The following is a 15,479-nucleotide window of genomic DNA, read 5'->3' on the forward strand; positions in this document are numbered from 1 at the left end:
CACACACAACACATTCCTGTATGAGCTTAAAGGTGAGGACCGGGTAAAAACAGCCTGTGAAGTGAGGACCACCCTTTCTGCTATACTTACAGAAATCTAATGCTATATTTAAACACTAGATGTCTCCCTGACTCAGTTTATCACCTCAGATTATTTAAAACAAAGAATAAGACCCGTCATTCTATCACTGAGTGAGGACCCATTTCTAGGGGCGCTATTGGGTTCAGTTCTGGCTAGACTATTTAAAACTACTCTTTGTTATTATTAGTTAGTTGGTATTTTCTACTACCATTTTATGTTTTAGAACAGATACATAATGTAATAATATATATGATATTGAGTCTTTGAAGAGTTGGCAGTTTGAGGTTCATATACAGAAGCAGAATATATACTATTAGTGATGTGACCATTGATCAGACTACTGCACAAAGGCACGGGATGCATTTCTGAAATAAGTAAGCAAGAAAACATTACATGTGAACTCCAGTTATCAGAACATTTATTTCAGTTTTGTTCAAACCTCAACTTTGAGAATTTGCTGCCTTTTTTCTCATTTATGATAATAAACGTGTCACAACAACTTTCATCTGGACAAATAACCCTGAAGACAACATTAGCCTTTGTTTTAGGTTATTAATATGAATGTAAAATAGGAGCAAAATGTGAGAGCACGCAGATTTGATGTGAGACATTGTAGAAAAAAAAATCTCTACTCATTTTTTTTTTCCCATTCATTCACTTATCCAACAACCACAACTCAGTGATTCAACCTCTGGAATCTGTCCCTGCAGCTTCTCATTTATATTTAGTATATATATTATATATTTATATTATTATATTATATTATATTATATTTGTACTGCGGCAGTGTGCTCTCTCCATCACACACGGCGAGTCTGCTCATCGACTATTGCAACACTTCTTGATCCATTGCTACAAAACTAATTTGATACCTGTGGACTTAGTCTGTGGAGCTCTGTCCAACAGGACGGGGGACAGCAGGGTCTCTATTGCTGGGTGAGGGACAACTCTGTCCACAGGACGGGGGGACAACAGGGTTTCTATCGCCAGATGAGGGACAACTCTGTCCAAAGGACGGGGGGACAGCAGGGTTTCTATCGCCAGATGAGGGACATATCTGTCCAACAGGACGGGGGGACAGCAGGGTTTCTATCGCCAGACGAGGACAACTCTGTCCAACAGGACGGGGGGACAGCAGGGTTCTATCGCCAGATGAGGGACAACTCTGTCCAACAGGATGGGGGGACAGCAGGGTTCTATCGCCTGATGAGGGACACTCTGTCCAACAGGACGGGGACAGCAGGGTTTCTATTGCTGATGAGGGACAACTCTGTCAACAGGATGGGGTGGACAGCAGGGTTTCTATCCCCAGATGAGGGACAACCCTGTCCAACAGGCGGGGGAAAGCAGGGTTCTATTGCCAGATGAGGGACTACTCTGTCCAACAGACGGGGGACAGCAGGGTTTCTATCGCCAGATGAGGGACAACTCTGTCCAACAGGATGGGGGGACAGCAGGTTCTATCGCCTGATAAGGGATAACTCTGTCCAACAGGACGGAGGGAAAGCAGGGTTTCTATCGCCAGATGAGGGACAACTCTGTTCAACAGGACGGGGGGACAACAGGGTTTCTATCGCCAGAGGACGGACACTCTGTCAGACAGGACGGAGGGAAAGCAGGGTTTCTATCGCGATGAGGGAAACTCTGTCCAACACAGGACGGGGGACAACAGGGTTTCTATATCGCCAGATGAGGACAACTCTGTCCAACAGGACGGGGGGACAGCAGGGTTTCTATCGCCAGATGAGGGACATCTCTGTCCAACAGGACGGGGGACAGCAGGGTTTCTATCGCCAGACGAGGGACAACTCTGTCCAACAGGACGGGGGGACAGCGGGTTCTATCGCCAGATAAGGACAACTCTGTCAGACAGGATGGGGGGGACAGCAGGATTTCTATTGCCAGATGAGGACTACTCTGTCCAACATGACGGGGGGACAGCAGGGTTTCTATCGCCAGATGAGGGACAACTCTGTCCAACAGGATGGGGGGACAGCAGGGTTCTATCCCTGATGAGGGACAACTCTGTCAGACAGGATGGGGTGGGACAGCAGGTTTCTATCGCCAGACAAGGGACAACTCTGTCCAACAGGATGGGGGGACAGCGAGTTTCTGTTGCCAGATGAGGGACTACTGTCCAACATGACGGGGGGACAGCAGGTTCTATTGCCAGATGAGGGAAACTCTGTCCGGGTTATTTATGTAGCATACAGCTAGCGTTAGCTGACTAGCAGCCAGTCCGCTTCTAACTCCGTAAATACCTTTTAATTATCTCAACACTTATAACAGTCCCGGGGGGGGGCACCCGGTCCTGCAGCCCCAGGCGGACCGCCGTCAGTGGGGGGGCCAGCGTGGAAACACCACTAGAAAGATCCCCTGCCAACCTCGACGTGATCTAATACCCACTGACGACTGTCCATCTGCGGCTGCAGACCTGGAAACCCCCCCCTCAGTGTCCCAGTTGACTGTTAAAGTGTTGAAATAATTAAAATGTATTCACAGTATTTAGAAGTGGACTGGCTGCTAGTTAGCTAACGCTAGCCTTCATGCTACACAAATAGCCGACTGAGTTGTCTCTCATCAGCGATAGAAACCCGGCTGTCCCCCCGTCCTGTTGGCTCAGCTCCACAGACTAAGACTAAGTCCACAGGTACATTTTTGCACCAATGTATCGCAAGAAGAGTTGCAGAACTCGAGAGCGCAGACTCGCCACTGTGTGATGGAGAGAGCACACTGTACAATATAATATAATAATATATATATATTGAGAAGCTGCAGTTACAGATTCCAGAGGTTGAATCACTGAGTTGTGTTGTACTGAAAAGTGACTGAAGTGGGGGAAAAAAGTGAGTACAGAAGTTCTCAAATCTTATTCTACAAGCATTTACATCACATCTGCGCGCTCACCATATTTCCTTCGTAGTTTCTCTTTTCTGATATTTTATAAAAAAATATTTGTGCAATTAATAGATTTTTAAAAACAAAGGCGTTATTGCTATGGTTTTGAGAACTGCCCCGGACAACTAGAACACAACATTATATTGCACAACACAGATCTTCAAAGATGAAGCTGCAGTGTAGCACCCCTCCGGTTTAACTTAACATTTGTGTTGTACACAAACTTCTTTACATCCTTCCAGGACCTTTGACCCAAGGCTTCCTCCTCTTTTTATGCATCGCATGCAGTGTTCTTACCTGGAAGGCGGCGCTCTGCTATAAACTTTTCCATGTGTTTGTTTACCGCACTCCTCTCTGCTTCCCTCCACGGTCTTTCACCTTTACCCCCTCTCTGCTTCCCTCCACGGTTTTCACCTTTACTCCTTCTTCCTCTCTGCTTCCCTCCACGGTCTTCACCTTTACTGTGGGCGGCACTACAGATGACAGAAAAGACGATGGAGATAGTGTGACCTTAAATACATACATCTCAGTGGAGATTCAGTAAAGCATCTATTACTGGCTTTGACGTTATTCTAAGTAAATATTTGGACATACATACAATTTTTTCTTCAGTACATTCAATTTTAAACATAAAAATGGATAGTAAATTAAAATGCTTATTTCAGGTTTATTTAGAGTAGGCTTACAAGCTGGTACACGGGGAGCACACATCTAGTTATGACTGGAAAAACCATTTGTATGATTATGACAAACCCCTTGACTCTATGACTCTACAGCAAGTTCAGAATGCTCTCCTGAATCAAAGCGTACGCATTGTTTTGTTAATGATCAAGATAAGACTTCATGAACATAACCTGTAGCCTGCTGTTGTCTATGGGTGGAAGACTGCAAATATTAAATGCGATGATTTCGTTAGACCCGATGTTTATCGGTCCAATTACTTTTGGACCTCAAACCTTTGGGCCTTGTGTGTTAAAGGGCTATGGCTAACACAGATCTTTATATAGATGCAACCTATTTAAATAAAAGCTGAGACTTAGCACTTTATTTGTGTCAAAGAACACAAAAAGTCCAACTGTCCAAATACTTAGGGTCTGGACTGTTTATGCCTTATTTAGCCCAGTTTTAAAGAACTTACCCATTGCTTCCACGTTCTTGGTCTTGTTACGTCTTTTCTTCTTCTGTGAGGGCCTCTTCATCAACCTTGTTCCTGGACTCAGATCTACAACTGTAGCAGACAATCATTAGCACCCGTTAGTTAGTGAAATCTCAGGTATAATTAATAATCAGGTTCCATTTGTAATAAATGCTGACAGTAAAACATAACTACTACAATCTGACAGCTGGCTACTAGCACTTATATTTCAAAAGGTCAAAACTGTAAGCAGCAGTGTGTGCTAGGATATTTCAACATTATATTACTATCATATGATACTATCATAATTGCCAAAGGTGGGAGTTCTGGTGAATTTCATAATAAATACCATTTAACTCACCATCTACATCTGAACTCCCATCTTCACTGAGGGGCTCAAGTCCCTTTGGGGGACAAGAGGTCAGAACGTCCATCTGAAAAACACAGCAAACAAAAAGTGACACCTTATCCTATGCAGTGTATGAAAGGACAACCTAGTGAATGCATTTTAAAGAACTTACCCATTTCTTCCACCGTCTTTTCACGTCTTTTCTTCTTCTCTGAGGGCCTCTTCACCAACCTTGTTCCTGGACTCAGATCTAGAACTGTAGCAGACAATCATTAGCACCCGTACTTAGTGAAATCTCAGTTAAAATGAATATTCAGAATTCATGTGTAATTATTTAATGCTGACAATTTAACTGCCAAAAGGAAGGACACTAAATATTTACTGTAATATTTATCTTGTGTAACAAACTATAAAGAAACAAAAGGATGAAATGGTGACAAATTATATAATTCATGCACTTGAGATTTAAGTTCTACTCTACTAGTTTGAGAAACGCTGGCAGGGTCCTTTGTAAAAAGCAGTTTTTTTGTGAATTTAATAATAAATATCATTTAACTCACCATCTCCATCTGAACTCCCATCTCCACTGAGGGGCTCTAGTCTCTTTTTGGGGGACAAGAGGTCAGAACCTCCATCTGAAAAACAACAGCAGGCAAAACATGACAACTCATCCTATGCAGTGTATGAAAGGTCAACCTAGTGAAAGCAACTGTATCTGCAAATATGATTAATATTGATACATGAAAGTTTACACTAGTGGATATGCACTGGTGTCACTTTAAAGTCACACTAGCCTCTTACAACCACTGAGTAGCCTGACAAACCCATACTGCTACAATAATTGTGGCGCCTGTTAAACTATTTCATATATTTTCTGATTTCTGTTTTAAAAAGCAATAAAATAACTCTAGAACATATGTCTAGAACACTGTTTTGTGCCTGTATGCAGTTTGCCCCGGAGGGCACACAGCACAATTCCTGCTTTCAAAAATCACAAGTGACATAAAGGGATTAATGTCCCAACCCATTGCGTGGCTCGCAGACAGTCACAGAGAGCGTTTAATGGTCGCTTTAGAAGTATAAACCTTTTTAGCCCAGTTTTTAAGAACTTACCCATGCTTCCACGTTCTTGGTCTTTTTACGTCTTTTCTTCTTCTGTGAGGGCCTCTTCACCAACCTTGTTCCTGGACTCAGATCTAGAACTGTAGAAGACAAACATTAGCAACCATTAGTGAAACCTCAGGTATAATGAATAATCTGGTTCCATTTGTAAACTACATTCTGACAGCTGGCTACTAGCACTTATATTTCAAAGGTCAAACTGTAAGCAGCAGTGTGTACTAGGATATTACAATATTATATTACTATCATATGATACTATCATAATTGTCAAAAGGCAGGAGTTCTGGTGAATTTCATAATAAATACCATTTAACTCACCATCTACATCTGAACTCCCATCTTCACTGAGGGACTCAAGTCTCCTTTGGGGGACAAGAGGTCAGAACCCCATCGAAAAACAACAGCAAACAAACGTGACACCTTATCCTATGCAGTAAATGAAAGGACAACCTAGTGAATGCATTAACTTTATCTGCAAAGGCGATAAAATTATTGAGACATGAGAGTTTACACCAGTGAGTATGCACTGGTGTCACTGTTCAAGTCACAGTGTTTATACACACGTATAAGCATATAACGAGCATGCCTATTATATTCAGTTGTTGACCCTGTCAGAGGTCTTAATTCAATCCTGTGTATTAGCACTGAGGTAATATTTAGATAAAGTACTGAACTGCGTTACATTTATAGGTGTTCCTAACATTCTGACCACCTCATGCATGTAAATATGGATATTGATAAAATTGAGTTGACTACTTAACAAATGTATGTAAACATTAGAAGAACATTTGAAGTGGAGCTGGCTTTAGAATTTGGTGCTTTGGGCCTTTTTTGCCACACAACCCTCTGACTCTGAATCTAAATCCAACTGTGACACTGTAGCTCTGGCTCTAGCACACTGGCCGCAGGTCAGAAGAACAAGTGAATAGTTTGCTTCTCATTGTTTAGACGCATGTAGCAAGTATCTGTATCGGTCTCCTTTCTACTGACATTTGCACGCTTGATTATCTCTAGGACCTTCCCTCTCAGCACATTAGCCACTTACAGTGGCCATTCCCAATCCTTCTCACACTCATTGGCCTCCCTCTATGTTTAACATCTAAAAAGAAAAGGGGAATATTTACTGGTTGCATATGTGTGACTGGATTTAAAATTTAGTTGCACACTGAAACTTTTGGTAGCAGTCTGGAGCCCTGGGATACTGTGTGTGGACTAGGGCAGCAACCACCAATTGTTTTCATTATCGATTAACCTGTCTCTTAGTGAAAGATGACAATATGAGACTGTTATAGTATTTATAGACCATTGTCCAGAGGCATTTTCCTTGGAAAATACTACAGTTGCTTGACTGATAGCAATCTAAAGTATTAAATGTTTTTTGCAAGACAAGAAAACCGAGCAAGACGAAACAAGATATGTCACAGTGCATACATACCAGAGACAGGAGGATCAATTGTGTCTTTCCCGTGAAGGTGGAGGCCCCTTGTTCCATTGTGTACAGAAGCTTTCTTATGTAATCTGGGTTCATCTTGCTGCATAATTCAGACCCAGAGGAATCACTTCCTGACTCCTCAAAGTCACAGTCCAACTGTAAGTAAAAAGCATAATCATGAGAAAGACATCCCATTCACTTTCAAGTCCAACTTTACAGACCCATGCAACTATAGTTTTCTTAAAGATTGACTGTCCACTGACATCAGTTTGATATTTAACAAAAAAGTAAGAACTATTTGTTTGGAAATAGCAGACGTCTAGCATACTGTTTTTGGATTTATGTCAAATGTTAAAAGTTTGTGTTTTAAAATTGTTTGTCACAGTCAGACGTAAGAAAACATGCCAATACATGTGTGTGCAACTAACTTCCTTTACCCACAGTCAGAACACCATCAACACTTAAACAATGGGTTTTCAGATCTATGAACAGATAACAAGCCTGCTATTTTTACACAGTACTAATTCATCCAGCACAGTCTAAGTACTGCATCCTTTCACTTGGCAGTTTTGTGATCCAGTGTTGGTTATGTGGATATTACAGTCATTCATGATGTTGGATATGAGTGGTGATAGTGGCTATGCTGAGGGTTTTTTTCCAGAAAATAGTAATACTAGCTTAACTAATAACAGGGCTAGGAATCTTAAAGCGCCATATTCTGCTCATTTTCAGGGTCATAATTGTATTTTGAGGTTGTACCAGAATAGGCTTCCATGGTTTCATTTTCAAAAAACCCATATTTTTGTTGTACTGCACATTGCTGCAGATCCGTTTTTCACCCTTTGTGTTCAGGTCACTGTTTTAGCTCTAGAGTGACACATCTGACTTCTATACTATCTTTGTTGGGAATTACTTTCTGTCCTTGCAGAACAGGGACAGAAAGTAGTTCTTTTGGAGATTAGGGTCAACTAGTGGATGTTGTAGCAGTGTTTTGCCATTGAGAACGAGCTAGCATGCTAGTGCTAGCATGTGTTACAGTTAGCCACCTGGTCTTGGCTAGTGATGTAGAGAGCCGTGCAGATGTTGATCAGCTCCCCCGGAGACTGAAGACAGAGGACATTCAGACACCGTATCTCACTCAGAACACCATGGATAGTTATTCTCTCCAAGTTTGTATGTGTGTAGAAACACGAAGACACAAAATAACAACCCAAATACCAGAAAAAGTTATTTTTTCATAATATGGGCACTTTACGTATTTTACAATATGTGCTACAATTAGATAACAAACAATTCTCAGTGCATCTTTGTGCATATCGTTAAATATGTAAAAAAAGCACACATTGGCTTTTGCTGCTCTAGAAGCTGGCCCCTCCCCCTCTCACCCTGAGGACCAGAGACAGAGAGCAGCCGAGCTTTGGCAGCTAAAATGTGGCATACAACTCAGACCCACAAAAATGTGCAAAGTAGCACTACTTTGGACTGTCTTTGGCTTTCAATAAACAAACAACAATTCCCGAATTTCAGGACATTCCTAAATCCCACACTTATAACGCACAACCAGACAACAAGTGCATACAGAGCGTGGTGCTTCTTATGGTCAGGCTATTTATCTTATAAAGCAAGACATGTCTGTATACGTGTGTCCATATTTGGGGAAAGTATCTGGCACTTCAGCAGACGTCACATGCAAAACGGTTTAGAACTGTGGGGGGATTCTTTTCCTGTTATTGTATTAAATTGCTGTGAGCTGTCAGAACATAACGTAGCCTAATCTCTGAGATTATTCCTTCAGAGCGCTGCGCAATACGAGAAATATCAGAGTTGAACTAGGCAGATACATCCGTTTTCATCAGACTCACCCTGGGTCGAGTTAATTAAGTCACCAAAATACCTCTGTCACTCTCTGTCTGCACACACACAGAAATGGTCTGGTTTTGGTGGTTGATGAACGCAGATATTTGCTAATTAGCTATCATAACGGACCAGGAAGGTAGCATACTGCCATGACCTCATGATGCTTATGTCTGATTACTCAACATTGTCATTGTGATATTTTGTGATTGCATTCTGAATCTACAGTTCTCTGTCAGGTAAATACTGTAGTACAATGTCTTCCTCTGATGTAGAAGTAGCCTACACTGTAAGTCAGTAGTCGGCTGTACAGTGGAGTTGCATATGAGTGGTTTGGAGTAAATCTTTTATAAAAGACACATACCTGTGTTTTTCTCACTCCCATCAATTTCTGGACCTAAAACAAAAAGAAGATTGAAACTTTATAAACGAGCCATGAGAGCACCGCTCCTTTAGATTAAAAATAAAAACTGTTTGACTGTAAGCATTATCTGCAGTGTCTCTGCTGTAGTGTCTTATAACTACATTAAAGTATTACACTCTTTTTCCCCCCACAAATGTCAGTGATAGCCCATAAACCTAATTAACATGTTAAAGACTATAGCCTGTTATAGCACAAAAACACTTCTCTCAATAAACCCCTTCAAGTAGTTCTACAAACTAAGTCTTTGAAAAACAAATCAGACTAGATAAAAATGCTTGAAACAGTTTTTAATGGAGTTATACATGTGTCCACTTTATTTTCAGAAAATATATATAAACTGACTTTAAATGGTGTCACTGCAATGTTGTTAAAAGCTGATAAATCTCTAACAAATATATGTTCACATAGTTATACAAAAATATAGTGCATGACAATTAAGTTAGTAGTTAGAATTTACTAGAACTGGCAACTCCGTTCTGCAATAAAAAGTCTAAACCTGCCAAAATAATTTAGCTCAAACCACATTAAGTGACATGCGGAGGCTCAAAATTAGAATTGATAAGATCTTACCTGCACAGAAAGTTTAAAAGTCGTCTTTTCCTTAGTTGAGTCGCTCCAGTCTTTCAAAAGCTAGCAGGCCGCTAGCTGTAGCGTCTCCTTCCAAGAGTGTGCTGCTGCAGCCTTGAAACCTGTCTCACACTCCTCTCGCCTCATGCCTCAGCTCTGAGCTTCAGCTCCGCGTGCAGGTGGGGAAGGGCAGCTTTCTGTGAGACCTGCAGGTGACCTGCTCTCACAGAAAGCTGCCCTTCCCCCACCTGTTCGTCTGAGTGGCTGAGAGCAGGGGGGGCGGCCCCTCCCCCTGATGGGCCATTAATTAAGTGGCAGTTGCAGCAGCAGAAAGACCACACAATATTCACCTCTGACTCTCAGGCCTGTTTTACAGGCTGCAGGGTCAGAAATCACAACTATCACTGCAAAATACAACTTTAACATTAAGGTCTCGCTCTTCAATGTAAAGTTTAATCATATATATTATTTTAAGCGTGGTTGAAGAAGTACTTTTTACTTAAGTAAAATTAAAAAGAACAATGATTAGTGAAACTGGGGTGCTTTACATTCAATAATGAATCAACAGCCTGTAGTTTGTATGGCTAACCCATGTTTCATCCTTTAAATTTATATGTTTTATTTCTCTCCGTTCACTGTCTATAAATTTAGTTTCACTTTACACCTTATTGGAACTTGAAGATTTTGTCTCCTTTTTAACATCTCCATATTCAACACATGCTGATTCTCAGTGTTATAGTTTTAAGTTGTTAATTAGTCATGTTTAATTGCTGTAGACAATTAGTATGCAGCAACAACACAACATATAGTAATACTTTTAAAGTGTTCTTTATTTCCACAGTTTTGAAATTAATCAGGGTTCATGTCCATGTAATGGATCCGATGTTCCCTTACATGTGCTCACTGATTCACTAGTTTGTAAGCTAATATTAAGTGAGCTAAAAAGTAAAGTACTGTGGATGTACATTTACTTTGCTGAATTACTGTGTAGGCAGACTCTCCCAAGAACAGTGTGTCTCTCCCTTAAAGTGTCCAACATTGATGTACCTGGCACAAAGTGGCCAAACAGCAACAGTGAATGATAAAGCTGTGGAGGAATCAACGGCGTACCCCCGCAGACCCCTTTGCGTCTACACTGGACCCTGTGTCATAGCCTGACGTGCACCTCTCAAAAATATAACTACACGTCGTGGCAACGCACGTCGCTCGCCGTGGCTTGGTAGCGTTCCATTTCCCCCCCTGACTCATTTCCTGTTCTCTTTCTCCTTAAACATGAAATCATGGAGAGGGTTAACTAGTCCTGCTGTAGATGTCTCACCTTGGTAAATAATGTTAACTGATAATATGTTACACAAGGTATTAACATGTATGTTTTAAACACAGCAGCAATACAGTATTTGTTTCACTTTGCTTTATGAGCTCTGTCTGTTGTGCTGTCTCCATGCATTCATATATGTGAGCAGGACAGCAAATAGTGTGTGTGGGGGGGGGGCAACTGAGAATAAGGTAGTCTGGAAAGATAAATAATGTCTTCTTATACTGTCACTGATCCTACAGGTGGGTGCATCACTCATATCTTAAATTGTACTTACATATGTTCTATTTACTTAAAATAGAACAGAGTGAGATGTACTTCCACTCTTTACTCTGCAGATATAATAAGGTTGTATATTTTGATTAAATCATTATGTTCCAGATAAACCAGAGTCTACAGCAGCTCTATGATGCTGTACTATGACAGGTACAGTAATGTAACCTCTGTACAGGGACTAAAGATGAAAAACAGCCTCTTGGCTAACTCTTGTGCATTAATACCAGTGTTTATTAATCACCACTTTTCCTGTTAAGGAAACCAATAAACCTAAATGCTAACATCAGCATGCTAACATGCTCACAATGACTAGGCTAACATGCTGAGGTTTAGCAGGTTTAATGTTTACTGTTTAGCTTTCTTAGTTTAGCATTTTAGCATGCTAAACTACTAGCCAATACATTCAAATTTACTTTAGCCAATCTAATGCTTCAGCCCAGCTCTACTGACTGGTCGCATGTGAAAGTGAAAGTAAGAAACTCAGCTAAACTATGGAGGAGCTCATTTAATGAGTGTTGTTAATTCATACTTAATGTAGACAACACAAAATGACAGTGGGATAATAAACTGCAGGTGACCTGCTCTCACAGAAAGCTGCCCTTCCCCCACCTGTCGTCTGAGTGGCTGAGAGCAGGGGGGGGGGTGGCCCCTCCCCCTGATGGGCCATTAATTAAGTGGCAGTTGCAGCAGCAGAAAGACCACACAATATTCACCTCTGACTCTCAGGCCTGTTTTACAGGCTGCAGGGTCAGAAATCACAACTATCACTGCAAAATCACAACTTTAACATTAAAGTCTCGCTCTTCAATGTAAAGTTTAATCATATATATTATTTTAAGCGTGGTTGAAGAAGTACTTTTTACTTAAGTAAAATTAAAAAAGAACAATGATTAGTGAAACTGGGGTGCTTTACATTCAATAATGAATCAACAGCCTGTAGTTTGTATGGCTAACCCATGTTTCATCCTTTAAATTTATATGTTTTATTTCTCTCCGTTCACTGTCTATAAATTTAGTTTCACTTTACACCTTATTGGAACTTGAAGATTTTGTCTCCTTTTTAACATCTCCATATTCAACACATGCTGATTCTCAGTGTTATAGTTTTGAGTTGTTAATTAGTCATGTTTAATTGCTGTAGACAATTAGTATGCAGCAACAACACAACATATAGTAATACTTTTAAAGTGTTCTTTATTTCCACAGTTTTGAAATTAATCAGGGTTCATGTCCATGTAATGGATCCGATGTTCCCTTACATGTGCTCACTGATTTACTAGTTTGTAAGCTAATATAAAGTCAGCTAAAAAGTAAAGTACTGTGGATGTACATTTACTTTGCTGAATTATTGTGTAGGCAGACTCTCCCAAGAACAGGTGTGTCTCTCCCTTAAAGTGTCCAACATTGATGTACCTGGCACAAAGTGGCCAAACAGCAACAGTGAATGATAAAGCTGTGGAGGAATCAACGGCGTACCCCCGCAGACCCCTTTGCGTCTACACTGGACCCTGTGTCATAGCCTGATGTGCACCTCTCAAAAAATGTAACTACACGTCGTGGCAACGCACGTCGCTCGACTGTGGCTTGGTAGCTTTTCATTCCCCCCCCGAGTCATTTCCTGGTTCTCTTTCTCCTTAAACATGAAATCATGGAGAGGGTTAACTAGTCCTGCTGTAGATGTCTCACCTTGGTCAGCACAGGGAAGACTCTTTGTTTCTCTCACTATGATCTAGAGTCACTACTCTGAAGATAATTGTCGTCACTCTCACTTCTCCCTCGCTTTATCACCCAGACCCCCCCCCCACACACGGCAGCGTAACGCATACACCAGCGCACAAGCGTGTAACCATCAGACCACCTACGTAGGCTACGGAGAAAGCGCTGCGTGGCACCTCTGCACAGCCATAAAACGGCCTTCAGTCTCTGCACAGGCTGTAAGAGGGAGGCCTGCTGTCCCCTTCAGTTCCCTCCCCAGGAACACCTTACAGGACACTGAGAATTCTCTGGGGAGGCAAACATGTCAGCCACCGCGCTGTCCAACGGGATGCCACAATTACCTGTCCAAATACAGGAGCTGCCTCCTGTTCCTGTAGCCCCTAAACCATCAGACCTACTGGACGTTGTGCTTTACTGTACTGTAACTCTGCCTTGTAGGGGAAATGAAGCTGCAAATTTTTTCAACATGAAGTTAAATAATGTTAACTGATAATATGTTACTATAAGGTAACATGTATGTTTTAACACAGCAGCAATACAGTATTTGTGCTCTCTTTGCTATGTGAGCTCTGTCTGTTGTGCTGTCTCCATGCATTCATATAATGTGAGCAGGGACAGCAAATAGTGTGGGGGGGGGGGGGCAACTGAGAATAAGGTAGTCTGGAAAGATAAATAATGTCTTCTTATACTGTCACTGTATCCTACAGGTGGGTGCATCACTCATATCTTAAATTGTATTTACATATGTTCTATTTACTTAAAATAGAACAGAGTGAGATGTACTTCCACTCTTACTCTGCAGATATAATAAGGTTGTATATTTTTGATTAAATCATTATGTTCCAGATAAACCAGAGTCTACAGCAGCTCTATGAGGCTGTACTATGACAGGTAAAGTAATGTAACCTCTGTACAGGGACTAAAGATGAAAAACAGCCTCTTGGCTAACTCTTGTGCATTATACCAGTGTTTTTAATCACCACTTTTCCTGTTAAGGAAACCAATAAACCTAAATGCTAACATCAGCATGCTAACATGCTCACAATGACTAGGCTAACATGCTGAGGTTTAGCAGTTTAATGTTTACTGTTTAGCTTTCTTATTTAGCATTTTAGCATGCTAAACTACTAGCCAATACATTCAAATTTACTTTAGCCAATCTAATGCTTCAGCCCAGCTCTACTGACTGGTCGCATGTGAAAGTGAAAGTAAGAAACTCAGCTAAACTATGGAGGAGCTCATTTAATGAGTGTTGTTAATTCATACTTAATGTAGACAACACAAAATGACAGTGTGTAATAAACTGCGCTGAGGCCTGAATCCACACTGGTGAGTACATTTACCTGCTAACATGTAGCTAATGCAGATAATGTTGACTAGCTGCAATGCTAACTAGTGCAATGTAAAATCCTATTTGATAATGCTAAAAATGCTAACTACTAAAATACATCTGCAATGTATTAAGAAATACTGCTGCTAACAGACATGTTCTGCCCTGGGTGGTTTTTCTTTGCATTATTTGTGTTGAGCGCTGCAGCTTTGTTGCTGGTTAAGATGTAGTTTTGTGCTGAATTCCAGTGTTAGTGCTGGTATTTTCTTACAGTGTACAAGAATTTGACAACATTTTTGATGCATCAGTGCTAAATATTTATTTGTGTTTTCTTCTATCATGCACTTTAACTATAGTTGAGTTTTACTCAGTGTTATCTTTGATTGTGACTTGAAGCAATATGTTGATTTAATAAGCTTTAAGCTATGATAAGGAATATTAATATAGAGCATGAAGGTAATTTATCTGGCTATCATTCATAGGTCAGGTTATGAGTTGAAGTCCTCTTAAGATGTCCAGAGACTTCAGAGGAGAGCTCAGAGCCACCAGGGAGATTTCAGATGATCCAGAAACTGTTATCCAGTACTGGATGTTGAACCAAGCCAACAACATACAGATCCTGTTGCTGAACTAATGATCACCTACGTCCAGTGTGGTAGGATTGAACTGCACACATATATTCAGCTCCATAGATACACAACATACCTGTATATCATACTGGTCCCCCACCAAGTTGGAGAGAGAACTGTGTCTCTTACAAAGCCTTTGAAAATTACCTGCGTCTTAATTATTTTATCTATGTGCACTCAGTTGTTTTTCTTTGTTTGTTATTAATTTTATCTGTTTATAGATCTGCATTGTAATTTGTTCTTAATTTGAGTCTCACTTGCTTATACCTGGTTACTGTTACATGCAGACCAATCTACAGCAGTGTCATGTGTTTTTGTTTTACTATGGTCATCCTCGTGGCTCCCTGTAGT

The 15,479-nt window shown here is 40.8% G+C and overlaps 1 long non-coding RNA gene across 1 annotated transcript; it reads right to left on the reverse strand.

Moving 5' to 3' along the window:
- Positions 1 to 7,035: 7,035 nt before the first annotated feature.
- Positions 7,036 to 10,034, reverse strand: LOC116685125 (uncharacterized). Its single transcript, XR_004330907.1, has 3 exons — positions 9,866 to 10,034; positions 9,236 to 9,268; positions 7,036 to 7,173 (listed from the first exon to the last, which is right to left on the reverse strand). It is a non-coding gene; the product is annotated as an uncharacterized LOC116685125 (long non-coding RNA).
- Positions 10,035 to 15,479: the final 5,445 nt, after the last annotated feature.

The sequence above is a fragment of the Etheostoma spectabile genome, unplaced genomic scaffold, assembly GCF_008692095.1.
Source record: "Etheostoma spectabile isolate EspeVRDwgs_2016 unplaced genomic scaffold, UIUC_Espe_1.0 scaffold00569545, whole genome shotgun sequence".
Lineage (NCBI taxonomy): Eukaryota > Metazoa > Chordata > Actinopteri > Perciformes > Percidae > Etheostoma > Etheostoma spectabile.